Source organism: Scylla paramamosain, chromosome 24, assembly GCF_035594125.1.
Source record: "Scylla paramamosain isolate STU-SP2022 chromosome 24, ASM3559412v1, whole genome shotgun sequence".
NCBI lineage: Eukaryota > Metazoa > Arthropoda > Malacostraca > Decapoda > Portunidae > Scylla > Scylla paramamosain.
Genome location: NC_087174.1, coordinates 19,303,108 through 19,323,107, shown reverse-complemented (window position 1 = coordinate 19,323,107; position 20,000 = coordinate 19,303,108). Strand labels below are relative to the sequence as shown.

Here is a 20,000-nt window from a genome sequence, read left to right as displayed (position 1 = left end):
TCTCTCTCTCTCTCTCTCTCTCTCTCTCTCTCTCTCTCTCTCTCTCTCTCTCTCTCTCTCTCTCTCTCTCTCTCTCTCTCTCTCTCTCTCTCTCTCTCTCTCTCTCTCTCTCTCTCTCTCTCTCACCAGGTGTACACGGACAAACACGACGTGAACATGTGCAGCCTCCGGTGGGCGGCCAATTAGGTGGTGCACTTTTTACCTGAGCCATCAAGTGATCCATGAAGAGACTGACATGATCGCCAATTAACTCAAGGTTGTCGAGAGGAAGAAAAATACCAGCAACAGAAAGCGAGGCACGTCCATTGCTCTTTAAGCCATTCACTGTAACATTATACCATTGACAGCTGCCGAACCTCATCCACACTGAGTAAATTAAGGTGAATGTGGGGGAGTAACTATAAATTGACTTTTTAACTACTGTAGTTTAGAAAAATGTCTTCCCGTAATAACATAATGTAATACTTTTGTGGTACCGATTTTCTTTTTGTTAGTCAGAATGCAGTAGATAATGGTGGTTGTAGTGGAGGAGTATAATATATTGTAACCATTTTTATGCAGGAAATGTCTTTATAAAGTTTATATATATGTCACCTTGTCTGAATAGAGTGAATAAGTGAATAAGTGAATATGATTTTTAGATATTTCAAAATAAAAAAAAAAGTAACAATATAGTTTATTTAATCATATTGTGATATTCAGAATAAGGTTAAATTGATATCCTTGAGGATATTAAACATACATACATTTCAGGAAACTTTGATCTCTCTGTCCGTTCATCTCCTCCTCTCCGCGATACAGTTATGAAAGTGTGTCGAAAAAATCTAGAATAAGGATAAACTGATGTCTTGAAAATTATATAATATATATATATATATATATATATATATATATATATATATATATATATATATATATATATATATATATATATATATATATATATATATATATATATATATATTTCAAAAAAAACATTATTCCTCTATCCTCTCTATCCCCTCGTGTCTTGTGTGAAACAGGCTCTGGAAGTGTTAAAAAAAAAGAAAAATGAAGAAAAAAAAAACGTGGGGAAAAAACATAAAAAAATCGATGTGTTTGTGTTTTCTTCTTGTACCTGGCACGTGTTGTTTTCTTTTTCTACTTTTTTTTTAATCCCTGGACCTGCAATATTTGTGGGGAAATAGGAAAACTTGAAATGTGTTGATTATACGACTGAGGTGTTGTTGTTGTTGTTGTTGTTGTTCTTGTTGTTGCTGTTGTTGATGGTAAATGTATAAGTTGTTTTTTTTCTCCTATTGTTTTTACTGTTGTTGTTGTTGTTGTTTTTTGCTGTTGTTGTTTTAGGTGTTGTTTTGATTGTGGTGGTGATGGTGTTCCTTCTCTTCATCTTTATCTTTTCTTCTACTTCTTCATCATCATTCTCACCTTCATCTCTATATCTTCTTTTCCTTCTTCCTCTTATCTATACTATTACTTTTTCTCTTTTTTCCTACTCATTCTTGTACTATTTCTCTTTTTCCTTCTCCCTCTACTTTTCCTCCTTCACCTTTTCATTCTACTTTTCCTCCTTTTCGTTCTCCTCCTCCTCCTCCTGCTTTACCGTCTCTTTCTTTTTCTCCTACGAACCTTTGATACATCTCAATCAAAGCGCTTCATCAGAGTGCAAGATGCTGACGAGGACAACACGACTCCCTGTGGTTTTGATATTTAGTCCAATATTTCTGTATGCGTATAGAAAGCATAATAAAGAAAAGTCCCAGTAGAATATTGTGCTTAAGATTTCCTCATCCTCTCTCTCTCTCTCTCTCTCTCTCTCTCTCTCTCTCTCTCTCTCTCTCTCTCTCTCTCTCTCTCTCTCTCTCTCTCTCTCTCTCTCTCTCTCTCTCTCTCTCTCTCTCTCTCTCTCTCTCTCTCTCTCTCTCTCTCTCCACACAAACCGAAAAAAAGTGAATATTAAAATTCTAATTTCCTCGCCTAAATGGGTTCAGTTATAATGAGTTTGAGGATTGTTTTAATATTCCTGAGTTTTTCCTCCGTTCGTTTTTCTTATTTTTTATTTTTTTTTCGTAGTGTGTGTGTATGTCGGACTCTTTCTTTTTAAACACACACACACACACACACACACACACACACACACACACACACACACACACACACACACACACACACACACACACACACACACACACCTCCCACACGCACACACACACCTCCCACACGCACACACAAACCACCCACCCACCCACACACACACACACACACACACACACACACACACACACACACACACACACACAGACAGAAAGAGAGAGAGAGAGAGAGAGAGAGAGAGAGAGAGAGAGAGAGAGAGAGAGAGAGAGAGAGAGAGAGAGAGAGAGCGCCATAGACATAAAAGCATTGGTGTGATTGTCTGTATTGTTGCTTCCCTCACCACCTGTACCACCACCACCACCACCACCACCACCACCACCACCACCACCACCGCCAGCAACACAATAACAGTTGCCTTCATTTAGCCAACTCTCACCTGCGCTGTTTGATTGCTTGCTGCTCTCTCTCTCTCTCTCTCTTTTTTTATAAATTACTTCCGCCGGAGAAGCAAGCAATCATACCGTGGCAGGTTGAGGTCTTGCTGGTCTGTGGTAGTGTGACTCGCGTGTGGTGGTGGTGGTAGTGGTGGTGGTGGTGGTGGTGGTGGTGACATATATGATGATAATAGTGGTGGTAGTGTGGTAATGGTGGTGATTTAGTACACGTAGTTGTGGTAGTGATGATTCTTTAGTGTCAGTGTAATGGTGACATAGGTGGTGGTGATGGTGATAGACACAGTGGGTGTAAAGGACATGGCGTTTCTGGTGGTGGTGGTGGTGGTGGTGGTGGTGGTGATGGTGGCGCAGTGGTGACAGTGGTGAGGGATGAAGTAAAGCAATGGTGATGGTGCTGCTTTGTTTTTGTTTTTTCCTCCTTTTTATATAAATTTATAGTGTTGGCAGTTTTATTCATTGATTATTTCACTCTTGTATCTTTTTTTTTTCTTTTCTACAGCTACTACTACTACTACTACTACTACTACTACTACTACTACTACTACTACTAATAATAATAATAATAATAATACCCACCACCACCACCACCACCACCGCCACCGCTGTTGCTTAGTGGTGGACAGTGGCAACAAAATAAAGATCAACATTAGTGACTGTCTCCATAAAAGTAATTGAACCATAATCAATTACTATTTCCATTAGTTTGAGTGTAAATGCATGTGTGGGGAGTACTTTGGGGGCTCCATAACTTATTGTTGTAATGCAATACCCTTCAACAATATAATTACCAGTAACTGATCAAAGCCTCTATGGATATCAATTGATTCTTTTATCGGCTAATGGAAAACAAAAAAGTCCTTCGTTAACTTGTACAAAAGCATTTCCTGTTTATACAATCCCATTTCTTCCTCGGATAATGGAAAAAAAAAGTTATTTATCACCTGTTTGCATTACTGTAACAATGGTAGAGAACTGTGTTATTTATGTACTAGCAAATGAAGGAATTGATAATGTTATTGCACTGTTATTATTATTTATCTTGTCACTTATTATCATTATTATTGTTATCTTTTATCACTAACTATTATTATTATTATTATTATTATTATTATTATTATCATTATTTTATTTTACTTTATTTTTCTTATCATTATTATTATCATTAATGGTTTTATTATTATCACCACCACCACCACCACCACCACCACCACCACCACCACCACCATCACCATCACCATCCACGCTACCACCACCATTACTATCATTGCAGTATTTAAGTCGTCGCGTTCAGTCCGGAGCGACACACACTTCCCTTCCTCTCACACCAACTCGTGCCTCGCTCATGTAATTATCGCACCCTCTCTCTCCCCTCACTTCCTTATTCACTTCATCCCCTATTGCTCACTCTCCGTTTCCTCTCCGCCTTTCCCCTTCCCTCCTCTTCCCTTCACTTTCCCATTCACCTATAATCTTCCTGGGTTTTCATATGTTTTCTTGCTTTTTCTCACCACCTTTACTTTTATTTGTTTATTTACTTTCTAACGTTTACTGTCACGCATTATTTTCCTTTCTCATCCTTTATTCCTTCATCCTTTTTGTTCTTTTTCCTTTTCGTTCGCTTTCCGTTCCATTTTCCATTTTTCTTTCCTTTCCTTTTATTTTTCAGTACGTTTCTAACTTTATTCATCATTAACTCTGTTTTTATGTTATGTTTTTATTGTCATTTATCATCTCTTCCTATCCTTTCTATCATATTTCCTTACTTTACGCTCCCCATCCTTTTACTTTTTCTCCCCCTTCTTCCACCACTCTACTGTTCCCATCCTTTTCCTTCCCTCACTCATCTGCTACTTCACCCTTCTCTTCATTCTGTAAATTTTCCTCCGCATGCCTCGCCTTCCGGTCCCTCTCATCGCCTTCCCTCCCTTTCCTCCCTCGTCTCCAGTTCCCGGACCCATGACCCTATTTTCTCCTCCCGTCGTCTTCCTTCCCTAATGGATGAATGGCAAGGCTCTTCTTCACTGGAAATTCGAGGTAATCAAAGCTTCATTTAATCAAACTTGGAAACCATGTTACTCGATTTTTAGGATTTCGTTCTAAGGATCTTATTTCATTTTTTATTTGTGACAGACTGAAGGGAAATATGCTTCATGTACTGGCAGTGAAATGTGTGTGTGTGTGTGTGTGTGTGTGTGTGTGTGTGTGTGTTATTTTTGGTGCATTAATTAGGTTGTCTTTTCTAGGAACTGAACGGAAAAATTCGTGATGGTTTTTATATATATACGCGTGTTTCGATTCGCTGATTTTCTTTTTTTTTTATTTTATTTTTTTTGTTTTCCTAATGCACTTCTCAAATTTCGGATAGTACTTTTTTTTTTATTTACAAGGGATGGCATATTCAGTGCTTTTTTTTTCTTTTGCCTTGGTTCGGAGCTTCTCTTGCATAAAGAGGAAAAACCTTTAGAAATTCCCGTTTTGATGTTATGATCTCAATTTATTTATTTAGATATTTTATTTTCAAGTTATTCAAAAGGTATTCGTCTTCTAGTAATCCCCGTCTGGTCTCAGTGGCTTCCATTTTTATTTTGAAATAACTCATAGCTAACTCATCGGTAAAATTGTTTTTGTTCGTGATTATCTTTTATTTATTTATTTTATTTATTTATTTATTTTATTTATTTTTATTTTTTTCGTTTCGTTGAAATCTCTCTCCGGTCTCAGTAGCTTTCCACCTTCATGTGTAGTTGTTTTTCTCCGTGATGATTTTTTGTTATTGTTGCTCATATTTTTATTAATGACACTGGAAATTATGATTGGTTTAATTCGTTTTGTTGTTTTAGCTACTCCAGTCGTTGATATACAGACGGTAATGAACAGCAGGTACATGAGGATAAACAAACAGTAAGAAATAACAACAATAAGCCTGACTCTTATGTACGCGCACACACACACACACACACACACACACACACACACACACACACAACAGTGTCATCTAATTCTGGAAATTCAGCTTGTTATGCCACATGCTTTTGGTCGTGTTATGGAAGTTATTGAGGCGTTGCGGTGTTGATTATGCGTGAGCGAAAAAATTCCACGAACAGCACGGCGGCAATTTGCATCCTGGGCGACAAATGAGCGGGGCGCTTGGTCCGCGAGATACTTCTAGCATCCTTTGCATGGATCATTTCCTCGTGCTGCAGCCTGTCCAAACACCCGCTTCTCTTTAGCCCGTCCAATGGGATTTAGAGAAAGTGAGATAGATATATTGAAGTGTTTCTATTTAATTTACACTTGGAATTTTAAGTCCTGTTTTATTTTCGTTTTATTTTCATTTTCCACGTTCAAATATATTTCCTGTGTCCTCTTCTCATTACTTCGTCCAAGGAGATTTGGGAAAAGTGAGTTAGTTATTTTTTGAAGTATTTTCTATTTAATTTGAATTTAAGGAATGTTGTTTTCTTTTTCCAAGTTCATATATATTTCTTTTGTCCAAAACAATCTCTTCTCTTCAGCTCTTCCGAGGGAGATTAAGAGAAATTGAATTAATACAGTGTCTTTTGACGTTTTTTGTATTTAATTCACACTTGATACTTTAAGTAATGTTTTATTTTGCTTTTGTGAGTTTAAATATATTTATTTTGTCCTTTTCCTTTCAGCCAGTGCGAGAGATTCAGGAAAAGTGAGTTAGTTGCCTTTTGAAGATTTTAATATTTAATTTATGCTTAAAATCTTAAATAGTAATGTCTTATTTTCATTTTCCATGTTTAAATGTAACGTTTTGTCTTTCACGGCATTCTATTATTTCCTTTATATTTTATTTTCCTTTTTCTCGGCAAGATATGATTAGCTTTATTTTTCTATGCATTTTTCCTCTCTTTTCGTGGTATTTCTGTCGTCTTTTTTCAAGCTGAAATGTATTATATTTCTCTAGTTTCACATGTATGTTTTAACTTCTCTTTTAGGTACTTTGCTTTCTGAGTGTATGTAGTAGTAGATGGTTTTCATTGCCAGTGGCTGAACAGACGTCGTTCACTTCCCTTTTCTTCATTGACTTTTTTTTTTTTTTCGTGTGTGTACTGTCTGTAGTGTGGTCGAGGGTAAAACCAGGAATTTCTAAAACATTTCTCTTCCATGACAACAATAAAAATGTCTTTCGATTGTCATACGTATATTTTTAAAGATAATTTTACAACGCTGTTTTTTTTTTTTTTCATTAGCTAAGAAATTGCATGTTAAGTTGTGTGTGTGTGTGTGTGTGTGTGTGTGTGTGTGTGTGTGTGTGTGTGTGTGTGTGTGTGTGTGTGTCTACGTCTGCGTCTGCCAGCAGTACTCATGAAACGGTAAAATAATTGAATACCTCAGCTAATCTGTGATATGCTTTGCAAGACAAACATATCAGTTACTTGTTTATCTTCTCTTCCTTGCTTTGGTTCGTTTCTCTGTCTTGAGCACGTGTCATTATTAAAAAGCGTGTGATCGGCAGCGGCAGCATCCCTGAGTTCATCGCGAAACCCGAGAACGCCCCCCTTAATGCAACATTTCGAGGCAGGAAGTATTTCGCGCTGGAACGAATTCTCTCGGCGCCTGCAAGATTTTTACCCCAAAAACTCTGCATTAAAGTTGAATTTCGCTTGGCCTTGGCATGGACGTGGACGCCAAGGAAACTAATTAACCTGGCCTCCCTTCAGCCAGGTGCGCGTAGATAATGTACAGGTGGCGGGCGGGAGAGGGGAGAGTGAGGAGGAAGGGAGGGAAGGGCATAAAAATGAGTGCTAGTATCTGGCGAGTGCTGAATATTCATGGCACAACACAGCTTTTCTGATTTCCCCAGCGACGCTCACAGCCAAGTCGCCTCCTGTCAAATAAGGCAGACAAGGCATCCTTCCGTTCCGGCGGTCTCTCAGTGGCTGTAAGAGGCAGAGTTACCAGGAGTTGCCCGGAGACTAGCATAGCGCTTCACTATGCGTCTGTGCGCAACGACTTAACCTGCTCTCATCATGCCCACGCTCTTGAATCTTCCGAATTTTCCACCATCTGACTGTGACTACAGAGTCACTCTCAAACTGATTTTATCTGTGGTGACGGTCGTGGCGGGAGACTGAGGGAGGCGGCGCCGCTTATCTGCCTCAGCCACACCGAAGGTTGAGGAGGCAACACGCAGACCGTGGTGGGTGGAGGTAGTCTTTCTCTTACCCAGGACTAGAGTAATGCACTGTGTTTTTCAGTCACCGTTCAGTGCAATTCCTCAGTGTAGCGCAACGTGTCCTGACGTGTCACTCGGCACTTTCTTTTCATGCTTTTTAAATATTAAATGTTATTTTTGTTATTCTTTATAATTTATTTACTTATTTGTTATTGATTGATTATTTATTTTATTTATTTATCTAGTTATTTTAATAGATTGATTTATTGTTTATTGATTTTTTTCATTTACTTATATTATATTTTACTTTAAAATATTTATTACTACATTTATTTTTATTTATTTATTAATTTTCGATTATTCATTTGCAGTTTCACTTAATGTAATGATTTGTTTTATTTATTATTTCTATTACGTTTTCCTCCTATTCAGTTTTCATTTATTTATTATCTGTATTTGTTGTTATTTATTCTATTACATTTATTTATTTTTTCATCTTATTTATTATAATTAATGTATTTTCTATTTAATTTTATTGTTGCGCACTGAATGTGAGGGCGCGTGCTGCTAGACACTAAAGCAGTCTAGCAGCAGCAGTCTAGTAAGAGTGATTGGCACCTACGAGTACTCCTCCAGACTTCGGAAATATGGTGCCGGATTAGTGTGGGGGAGAAGAATAGAACCCATAAAAGGGTAGTTAGGAAATCAAAGCTTTGTGCCAGACTCTATCAAAAACTTTTGATATGTCTAAGGCAACAGCAAAAGTTTCACCAAAATACCTAAAACAGGATGACCAGAAGATTACCATTAGAGCGGCCTTGACAGAACCCATACAGATAGAAGTTTGTGAGGTGAGGGATGTTTAAGAATCTTCCTGTTGAGGATAGACTCAAAAACTTATTAACTTAATACAGCAATGGGAAGGTATTGAGATTAGAAGGGTTACTTGTTATTGATTATCTATGTATTTTATTTATTTGTTTATTTTAATATTCTTTTATTTCTCAACTGATTGATTTCACTATTTTCTGCTATTTATGTTCTATTTTAATGTAAACATTTTCTACTTACCATATTTTTTTATATTAATTTATTCATTTTCGATTATTCATTTCTACTTTCATCTGTATATTTTACTTATTTCATATATATATATATATATATATATATATATATATATATATATATATATATATATATATATATATATATATATATATATATATATATATATATATATATATATATATATAAATTTTTTTATTTATTTTTATTTTTTCTGTGAGGACAGCCTTTTTATTATCCTATAGATTTCTGCGTTTTTATGTAATGACTTTTTTTTTTATCCTTCCTCTTATTTTTATTAAGTTTTTCTGTTCTGTTTTCACTTAGCGTGCCACGTCGCATTTTTCCTATGGCAGTATATGCGCTCCCCTGTGATGACGGCCGCCTGTAGCTCACTGGATATTCTCGGAAATACTCTCATTGTGATTGCCACACAAAGATACCTTGACATATGTGACTAAGCCTAACTCAACCCAAACCTAACCTAACCTAGCTAAGCCTAAACTAGTCTAGCGTGTTGTAATTGCCAGGTCCTTGTAATGACGGGGTGCAGTAGTTAGTGAGCTGCCTCCTCACTGCTTTCCCTTGTTGGGCTGCCGTTGCCGCTGGCCTGCAGCCTGCACACAGGCCATGATACAGTCTGCGACAACAGCTGCCTCATTGCGTGGCCCCTTAATGCTCACACTGGCGGTCCGAGTGTCGCTGGGGGGCGGCACCGTCACCCTGACAGCGGGGTGTTCCTGTGCCAGCCTCTTCAGTGTTTCGCCTCGAGGACCCACCACGTGGCGTCGCATGTCTGGTGCCACCTCCACCTTTAGCACCGCTCTCTTTCTCTCCTGGCGCCGCTGCTCTGCCTCGCGCAGCTTCTCCTCTATTGCCTGCAGGTGGAGGGTGATTTGCAGCGCCACGGCGTCAGCCTGTGTCTTGGGTCCTTGGATGATTACTTCCCGGGACTCGAGGTCCTGCGGGAGGGGCACTGACACACGCACGGCGGGGTACTGCTGCTGCAGCTGACGGATCGTGTCTCCCCGCGTGCCGATGACGTGACGCCGTCTGTTTGGCGGCACCGGCACCGCCACCTCCACTGTGCTCTCCTGCCACGACAGACGCACTCGGTCACGGTCGTCCTGAGGGCATTTGTTGCCCCGGCGTGGCTTTTTGGGCTTGCGGGACACGCGGTGTGGCTCAGGCTCAGAGGGCTTGATGGCTTCCTGGATGACTGTCTCATTCTTCTTCCGTCTTGGTTTCTTACACACCAACTGCCACTCGCCGCCATGGTCTTCCTCCTCGTGTCGCACTTTCTTCTTCTTCCTGCGTCGCCGACGTTTTGCAGCACAGCGCTCTGTCTGCCCCTCAGCCTTGCCTTGCTCCTCGGACGGTGAAGGCATCGCCTCAACACACTTTAGGGCCTCTGTCGCTGATGGCTTCAGAGGCTCTTCAATCAGAGCATAAATGCTCTCAATCAAGGATTCATCACACACCGCTTCACAGTCTAGGGACTCTTCAGGGGATTCATTTCCTTCCTTTGACGACGTCTGCACGTCAGGCGCAGACACATATTCATCGTCAGAGGAGCTCTGGCCAGCCTCACGCACAGGATCTTCCAGCGCCACGCATTCTTCAGGCAAGCTCTGGGCCGACTCGCACTCAGGAGACTGTCCGCAAGTCACTTGCAGTGACTGGGCCGTCTCCGAGCCGCTGTCAGCCAGGCTGCCACTCTCCTCACACACATCGACTTTCTCTCCCCCATCCTGGCGTGGGCTGTCAACTACCATGTGCTCCTCGGCCTCCTCGTCCTGCTGCTTCGCCTTGCTACAGCAGCAGCACAGCAGCTTCTTCAGCGCACGGAGGAATCGGGAGCCTTTCTTCATTTTCTTCTTAGTAGAGGTTTTCTCAATTTGTTCAGACATTTTGTGTGATTATGAAAAAGTTGTGCTTCATGCAAAAACCAGCAACAAGAACATTCAGTTTGATTTTGGCTGGGTCTGTCACCTTTTTATCCCACGATCGCCACCAGTCACAAGAGTGGACCAGTGTGTTCTCTCTTTCCCTCCTTTCACTCGTACACTCCTTGCCTGTTTCTGTTTTCACCTGTTGAGTCACTGTTCTGTCCACCTTCAGTTAGTGCAACCTAGCCAGTGTCTTCACTCCTTCATGACTCTCACTCATATATAATGCATCCCTGCTCCAGGGGAGATACCCGTGTAACAAAACGACAGAAAAATTACAGGCAAAGTTGAACTCATACACATATTCTTGCATGAAAAAGGAAACAAAATTAAAAAAGACTCAGAGATATTACAAAGTCATCACATACACTAACCTGATCAATAAGACAATGCACAACATAACTGGTTAAGAGCAGAGCATGATTGGTTAAGCTAAACTTTGGAACTCCCTGCTTGCTTCTGTATTTCCGCTTCCATTGTCTTGAACTCCTTCAAAAGAGGAGTTTCAAGACACATCCTTCAATTTCTGGATACCGCTTTGCACCCTATTCGGGGACCGGCATCTCATTGGGCCTTTTATTTTATTGTTTTTTTTTTTTTTTTTTTTGCTCTTGGCTGGTGTTCCTCCTACATGAAAAAAGAAAAAGTATTTCTAACCACTTTAGTGTCTTTGCCACTGGTCAAGGGAAAAAAAAAAAAATTCCACTGAAGTGCCAGTCCCAAAAAAGATGTTAAGAGAATCATCACAAATTGAAGGATAAGTGTCTTGAAACCTCCTTCTCGAAAGAATTAAAGTCATAGGAAGGAAGTAATACGGAAGGGAATTCGCTTAATGTTCATAACTTCTGACAGCCTTTCCGGAAAGTTAGATTGTTTGTAATGGTGGTTCGGTGATTCCAGTGATAGATTTCTAAGGATTCTACATCACGGATAGCAAAAGTGTCCATGAGGCCTCGGTAATCACCCCTGTGATCATGTCTCCGGCTTTTTAAAACAGTCGTGGTGAGAGAACAAAGCGGTTACGACGACGGCTTTTATTCTCTACCGCACTCTGATCAAACACAGGTGCTTGGAAAACTCAGCACCGCCCAACTTGATCTTGTAGAGAGCTTAACACTGTCTTTGGCAGTACTCGCCACACTAAAGCAGCTCTGAGAAAAGCCAGCACTAAGGAATAGGATTCAGCACAGATTCACTGGCAAGTCAGCATCTAAGAGAAAGAGTCAGCATCGCCTTAAAAAGAAAAGTCATCGTCTGGAAGCAAGACTGAGTACCGTATCAAGGAAGGCTCAAAACCTATAAGTATTGTCACGATCGCCTACTTACCTGCGATCGTACGATACCGGTTATCTCTCCAAGAAAGTGGACGTTACACTGATCCCGGAAAGTTTTAAAGGTCTGGATTTTTAAAGGCTTCGAGTGCCTACCCGACCTATCCGAAATCGTCAGAATTATCTCTTACTCCACCTTTACCTTGACCCAGCACACCTGGAATCACCTCTAATACCAGATTGTTGTTGGGGGGGGGTAGAAAACACGATTATTCCATGTTACAAGCACATATATTAATACTAATAATAATTCACAAACAACATGAGGTAGCACACGTTACTACATGACGTTCTCGTCACTTCCCACGTCACCAGAACCCGTTTACACCTCCACCAGTCACAGAAATGTTTCCCCTCAACCGCAGGAATTTACCCGGACGCCATTTCCGCGTCCCCAGACAATAATTCCCGAATTTCACCTCCTCAAACCTCACAAGAGATTTACCTCCTCAAACCTCACAAAATATTACCATTATCACCAAAGATTACCCATAACACCATAACATCGTCCCCAAAATCACCAGTACACCACAACACCAACTTCCAAGGTTAACACCACAACCTCCACTCACAAAATGGCTGCCAGTTTGACCTATGACCCTTCCCAACAGCGTCACCGGCACTACTCAACAACCGAATTTCAGCGGACAAGAGCTCTTGGTACCACAAAAGACTCACTAACCTGACCCTGGATATCAAGGTTATACCGCTACACCACCAATACCTCCACAAGCTCACTCCATCACCAATCCACACCAAAATCCTCCCCTGAGAGACGCCTTCCCTCCACCTTTCCTCACGACCTAAGGCGCTCTGATTTTTCCCCTCCTTGGAATGTGTTGTTGCCCACTCAAGCTCCCCTCGTTTTCAACGTATTTCACCTCAATTATACTCCCTTCCTTATACATATAAAGATATAGAGAACTTAAATTATGAAGAGAATAATACTACATGATATAAAATGGGTAAATAAGCCTTACACTACTTATAACAATAATAAGGATAATGTCCGAATGGCAGGTAACCGGAACACGGGGACACTAAGAAAACGTGATCCCATTCAAGGTAAACTCGGCCAATAACATGACATCCCCTTCCCAAAAGAGGCGTGAGGCACCTGATTAGGATGCCTCACGACTAGGCGGTGCGCGGGACAAGGCATCGGCAATAATATTCTCACTGCCTTTCACATGGTGAATCTCTAAGTTATAGTCCTGTAAGACCAGGCACCACCTCACCAGCCTCTGATTGGAGTTTTTCATTTTATGCAAGAATATGAGTGGATTGTGGTCGGTGAAGACCTGCACAGGCTGTCCCGTCCCTTTGACGTACACTTCAAAATGACTCAAACTCAGCACTAGGCCCAAAGCCTCTTTCTCAATAGTGCTGTAAGCCCTTTGATATGGTAACAACTTCTTAGAATAATAGCCTATGGGGTGCTCCATTCCCTCATGTTCTTGCATTAACACACCACCCACACCATTCTGACTGGCATCCACGTACAATACAAATGGTTTTTCATAATCAGGCATGCGCAGCACCGGGGCACTGACTAACATTTTCTTAATCTCCACAAAAGCTTCCTCACAAAGCTTATCCCAACAAAATTTTGACTTCTTACTCAGCAACTTGGTCAGGGGCATGGCAACATCAGAGAAATTCTTACAAAATCGCCTGTAATATCCACTGGCCCCTAAGAATCTCAGTATCTCCTTCCTATTGGTGGGTGGAGGGAGATTTACAATGTCCTTCACCTTGGCTTCCACGGTTCTCACTTCACCTTTCCCAACCTTGAAGCCTAAGTACTCCACGTCAGCTTGCACGAAATTACTTTTTGCTAAGTTGACAGTAAGGTTGGCATCATCCAGCCTCCTGAATACTTCCTCCAGCAGCTGCACATGTTCTTCCCAACTCTCAGTGTACAACAATATGTCATCTATGTACACAGAACATCCCTTCAAGCCCTTCAGTACTCTGTTCATTAACCTCTGAAAAGAACTCCCACTGTTCTTCATCCCAAACGGAAGAACTTTGTACTGGTATAATCCATCCATGGTGACAAAAGCTGATATGGCTTTTGCCCTCTCAGTGAGTCCTACTTGCCAATATCCCTTTAACAAGTCAATTTTTGTTATGAAGTTGGCACTTCCCACATGATCTATACAGTCATCAACTCTAGGGATAGGGTAAGCATCAGGTTTTGTCACCATGTTAACCTTCCTATAGTCCGTACAGAAACGAAAACTCTCTTGACCAGGCTTGGGCACCAGTACACATGGCGAGCTCCATGGGCTCTCACTGGGCTCAATCAAGTCGTGTTCCAGCATATACTCTACTTCTTTTCTCATGATCTCTCTTTTCTGCGGGTTAACTCTGTAGGGATGCTGTTTGATGGGTTCAGCCTCCCCAACATCCACATCGTGCACCACCACATTAGTTTTTCTAGGTGCATCAGGGAACAAAGAACTGAACCTTTCAATTATCTCCCTAATCCTCTCCCTCTTCTCCAGCTCCATGTGCCACAGTTTATCATTTAAATTCCCTAACACAGCTGAGTTCTCTAGCACCATCCCTTCACACCTGCTCAATTTCACTTCAGACCACTTCTCCTCCGCCTCAGTGGTTACATTTACATCACTCACAGCTCTTACTCCTTCTGCTACATCATCTCCATTTTCTCTGTCCCTTTCGTGAAATGGCTTCAGCATGTTTACATGACACAACTGGTTCTTTTTCTTCCTCCCTGGAGTTTTTACAATGTAATTTACATCACTCATTTTTCTCTCAATCTCCCAAGGCCCGCTGAACCTGGCTTTGAAAGGATCACCCTGCAATGGGAAAAGAACCAAGACCTTGTCCCCAGGCTGGAAAGATCTGGCCCTCGCCTTCTTGTCATACCAGCCTTTCATTTCACTCTGACTATTTTTCAGATTTTCCCGAGCAATTTCCCTAGCTCTCATCAATCTGTCCTTGAAATCAGATACATATTTCACCACAGTATGAGGCTCCTCTACTCCTAACCATTTTTCTTTCACCATCCTTAAAGGACCGTTCACCTCATGGCCATACACTAACTCAAATGGGCTGAAACCAGTTGACTCCTGCACACTGTCCCTTAACGCGAATAAGGCTAGTGGCAATGCCTCATCCCACTGAACACTCATCTCCTCACAATACATCCTGAGAGTGTTTTTGAGAGTTTGGTGAAATCTTTCTACACAACCCTGAGACTGAGGGTGATAAGCACTCGACAGTCTCTGTTCAATCTTTAGACCCCTTAGGATTTCCTTGAACGCACGAGAAGTGAAATTACTTCCCTGGTCTGACTGCAACACCTTAGGGATTCCCACCCAGGAGAAAAATTTCACCAGTTCCCTCACAATGTTTTTAGAGTTTATACTCCTGAGGGGAATGGCCTCAGGAAACCTGGATGACATACACATAATAGTCAGCAAGTACTGGTTCCCCCTCCGGGTCCTTGGTAAAGGACCTACACAGTCTATCACCACCTTACTGAATGGTTCCTCGACCACAGGTATAGGGTGAAGGGGGGCAGGGCGAATCACCTGGTTCGGCTTGCCCACCTTCTGACACAAACCACAAGTTTTACAAAACTCTTTCACATCACCTCTCACTCTGGGCCAGTAAAAATGACACAGGATCTTTCCTAGGGTTTTTCTGACCCCCAGGTGTCCTGCCAGATTACCTTCGTGTGCCATCTCCAAAATTTTCTTCCTATACACCCATGGCACCACAATCTGCCTTTTCACCATCCAGTGATCGGAGGTTGGGGCTGTCAGGGGCCTCCAACTTCTCATTAATACCCCGTTATTCACGTAGTAGCCCACGTACTCATTGTCAAGCTCACCCAGCCTGTTAGCCTCATTCCAAGCAGACTTCAAGCTTTCATCACTCTCCTGAGCTTTTATCAACTCGTTCTTTTCTACCAGAAAATCAAGGTTGGGCCCCACCTGACCTACAACCGGTCCACCACTCGCGCACTCCGGGTTAGTTCCTTTTTCATCAGGTTCCTCAAACAGAACGCCCAGGCCTTCGTCCTCCTGCGTTGCTCCCTTGGCGTCCATGCGTTCCTTCCGGGCCATCGCTCGGGTCACTGCGCAGACTGGGAACAATTCAGGCACCTCTGCCTCCCCATCTGTTGAGTGAGGGACTGCTGCTGGAGTGGTGGTTTCCGTCATCCCTATCAGAGGGTTGTCTACCATCTGAAGTTTAGGGATAACTCGACCTCCAGCCAGGTCGTTCCCAACCAGCATATCCACTCCATCTACGGGCAGTGCCTCCTTCACTCCCACCGTCACCTCTCCGGTGACGTATCCACAGTCCAGCCAAACCTTGTGCAGGGGAATACTGAACTTGCCTCCTGCACCCTTGCATGAGACCTCTCTGCCAGTGCTGGTCTCCTCATTCCATGGGAGTACACTACTTAAGATCAGACTCTGGTTAGCTCCCGTATCCCGAAGGATTCTGATCACCTTCTCTGGACTTCCCTCCACTTTCACTGTGCCCTTACTAGTGAAGTGCTCAAAGCCCTCATCTTTCGGCGGCTCCTCTTGTATCTCTGCATTCATATTCTCCACATACTTTATCAGGTCTCTTTGGGCGGCAACTGCTCCCACTGGCTTCGGCCGTCCCTTCGGACACTGGTACTTCCTATGCCCACTACTTCCACATCCAAGGCACTTAACTGCACCTTCATCCCCACTACCCTTCTGGTAATAGGTAATGCTCCTGGGCCTACTCCCATAGGGCGCAGACCTCATGTTGTGGTCGGCTGGCGGGGGCATGGTGTAAGTGTGGGGAAAACTATAGTTGTTAGGGCGGGGCTGGTTTGATCTGTGGACTGATGTCGAGCTCATCTGACTGTCATTCTTATATCTCTGATGACCATCATTTCTGCTGGAGAATGGCTTTCTCCCTTCATGGTGTTCATCTCCGTTCATCCCACGGACCGCACAGTACTTGTCAGCTCTGCGTCCGGCTTCCATCACGTCTTTCACGTCGTGTGATGCGAGCTCACATCTTACACTGAGGGGCATTTGGCTCATAAATTGTTCCATCTGTATAACTCCTTTTACCTCTTCAAGCGTAGTGGCTTCCTCGGCCTTCAGCCACCGGTCCAGTTTAAGGATAACCTCTCGAGCCATCCCGAGATAAGTATCACCTGGGCGTTTTGTCGTCCTGCGGAACCTTTCCCGGTACACATCCGGACATAGAAGGGTTGATCCCAACACCGCTTCCTTTACCACTTCATAATCACGCGCCTCTTGCTCACTCAAATTCACATATACCGCTCGGGCCCTTCCCTCAAATTTAGACTGGACTATTATTGCCCAATCATTTTCATCCCATCCCATCATCTTTGCAGCTTTTTCAAATTGAAAAAAGAAGTTTTCTTCCTCCCCTTCCACAAAGTTAGGCATACTGATGGCCCTTCTCTCTAAATCCCCGTTGCCTTGAGCACCATTTCCTGCCCTGGTCCCGTTCACTTTATTTTTACTTTCTGCTCTAATTTTTTCTATCTCAATCTCCTTTTGCATCTGTATTTGCTCCCTCTTTAACTCCATCTCTTGCTGTTTCTGTTCCCTCTGCATCTGTATTTGAAGTTTCATTAACTCAAATTTTTCACTACTAGAAAGGCCATCTGTTCCACCAAAAGCACCCAGGTTTATCTCACTGACCCCAGCACCTTCCCCTACACTCTCCTCACCATTATCCTCACTTTCACCACCATCATTTTCAAACCAGCTCCTCTCCACAAGAGCATTTTTTAACTCCGCCTGCATTTCCTCCTTTTTCTTGGATTTCAACTCCACTTGAAACCTCTCAGCCACTGAACACAATTCCTCCTTGGTTAGTGTGTACAGATCATGCACACTTCTCGACAGAAGGAACATCTCAACACGTCTAGCGGCCATGATTACAACCACAACACTCCACAAAATATTCACAAAATATTCCTCCAAATATTCACCACAATAAATGCACAGTTTTTAAGAAATATTTCACACAGGTAAATTCCTCCCAACAACAATCACCATGTAACACTCGTTACACCCCACAAATGTTCAAAAATCCCGGACGGGCCCCCATATTCTGTCACGATCGCCTACTTACCTGCGATCGTACGATACCGGTTATCTCTCCAAGAAAGTGGACGTTACACTGATCCCGGAAAGTTTTAAAGGTCTGGATTTTTAAAGGCTTCGAGTGCCTACCCGACCTATCCGAAATCGTCAGAATTATCTCTTACTCCACCTTTACCTTGACCCAGCACACCTGGAATCACCTCTAATACCAGATTGTTGTTGGGGGGGGGTAGAAAACACGATTATTCCATGTTACAAGCACATATATTAATACTAATAATAATTCACAAACAACATGAGGTAGCACACGTTACTACATGACGTTCTCGTCACTTCCCACGTCACCAGAACCCGTTTACACCTCCACCAGTCACAGAAATGTTTCCCCTCAACCGCAGGAATTTACCCGGACGCCATTTCCGCGTCCCCAGACAATAATTCCCGAATTTCACCTCCTCAAACCTCACAAGAGATTTACCTCCTCAAACCTCACAAAATATTACCATTATCACCAAAGATTACCCATAACACCATAACATCGTCCCCAAAATCACCAGTACACCACAACACCAACTTCCAAGGTTAACACCACAACCTCCACTCACAAAATGGCTGCCAGTTTGACCTATGACCCTTCCCAACAGCGTCACCGGCACTACTCAACAACCGAATTTCAGCGGACAAGAGCTCTTGGTACCACAAAAGACTCACTAACCTGACCCTGGATATCAAGGTTATACCGCTACACCACCAATACCTCCACAAGCTCACTCCATCACCAATCCACACCAAAATCCTCCCCTGAGAGACGCCTTCCCTCCACCTTTCCTCACGACCTAAGGCGCTCTGATTTTTCCCCTCCTTGGAATGTGTTGTTGCCCACTCAAGCTCCCCTCGTTTTCAACGTATTTCACCTCAATTATACTCCCTTCCTTATACATATAAAGATATAGAGAACTTAAATTATGAAGAGAATAATACTACATGATATAAAATGGGTAAATAAGCCTTACACTACTTATAACAATAATAAGGATAATGTCCGAATGGCAGGTAACCGGAACACGGGGACACTAAGAAAACGTGATCCCATTCAAGGTAAACTCGGCCAATAACATGACAGTATAAATCAGCACTATGCTAACCTAACCTATCCTAACCTAACCCTAACCAGTGCACAGCACCAGCCGCTACGTAAATAGGTCAGCATTGCTCAGTTCCACTCAGCACCGAAGCGCAAAGCGAGCTCAGCAGGCCGTCACTGGTCGTCAATAATAATATTCGTCAAAGATGAGCACAATTTAATTCCATAATTGAATTTCGACAGACGTGTCATCGAAATTAATTGCCACAAAATAATAAGTCAGCACGATTAGTGTAGTCTCCCCTGCCTCTCCCTTCCCCCAGCCCTCTGGCCCTCACCCACCCTTAACCCGCCATGCCAAGCCCCAAGCCCCTTTCTGCCTCCCCGCCTCACCTCCCGACCTCCCCTCCTGCCCTCCCCTCACACAACGCCGCTGGTAAAAAATATGGTGACATGAAGCATCTGAAGTATCACAACATAAAAGCTTTAACTGGAAAATATTTTTTTATTTTTTTATTTTGTACATTTTTTTTTGTGTGTCTGATCTGCTTGTCATTTTGGAATCTGCTTATCAGGGTGTTTTTTTTTTTCGTCATTTTTGTTCCCGTTTTTCTCTTTTCTTTTTCTTCCTTTATATGTCCATTCTTCAATTTCTCTATATTATATATATATATATATATATATATATATATATATATATATATATATATATATATATATATATATATATATATATATATATATATGTCACGCATAATGTGGATAATTG

The 20,000-nt window shown here is 42.2% G+C and overlaps 1 long non-coding RNA gene across 2 annotated transcripts in view; it reads left to right on the top strand.

Moving 5' to 3' along the window:
- The window catches only part of LOC135112847 (uncharacterized), a 233,143-nt gene that overhangs the window by 129,929 nt on the left and 83,214 nt on the right, over nt 1–20,000 (top strand). The window contains exon 4 of one of the 2 annotated variants that reach the window (XR_010274579.1): nt 6,209–6,231. The exons of the other annotated variant lie outside the window; for it this stretch is intronic. This is a non-coding gene — a long non-coding RNA (uncharacterized LOC135112847). The remainder of the gene's footprint in view (nt 1–6,208; nt 6,232–20,000) is intronic. 2 annotated transcript variants of the gene reach the window in all.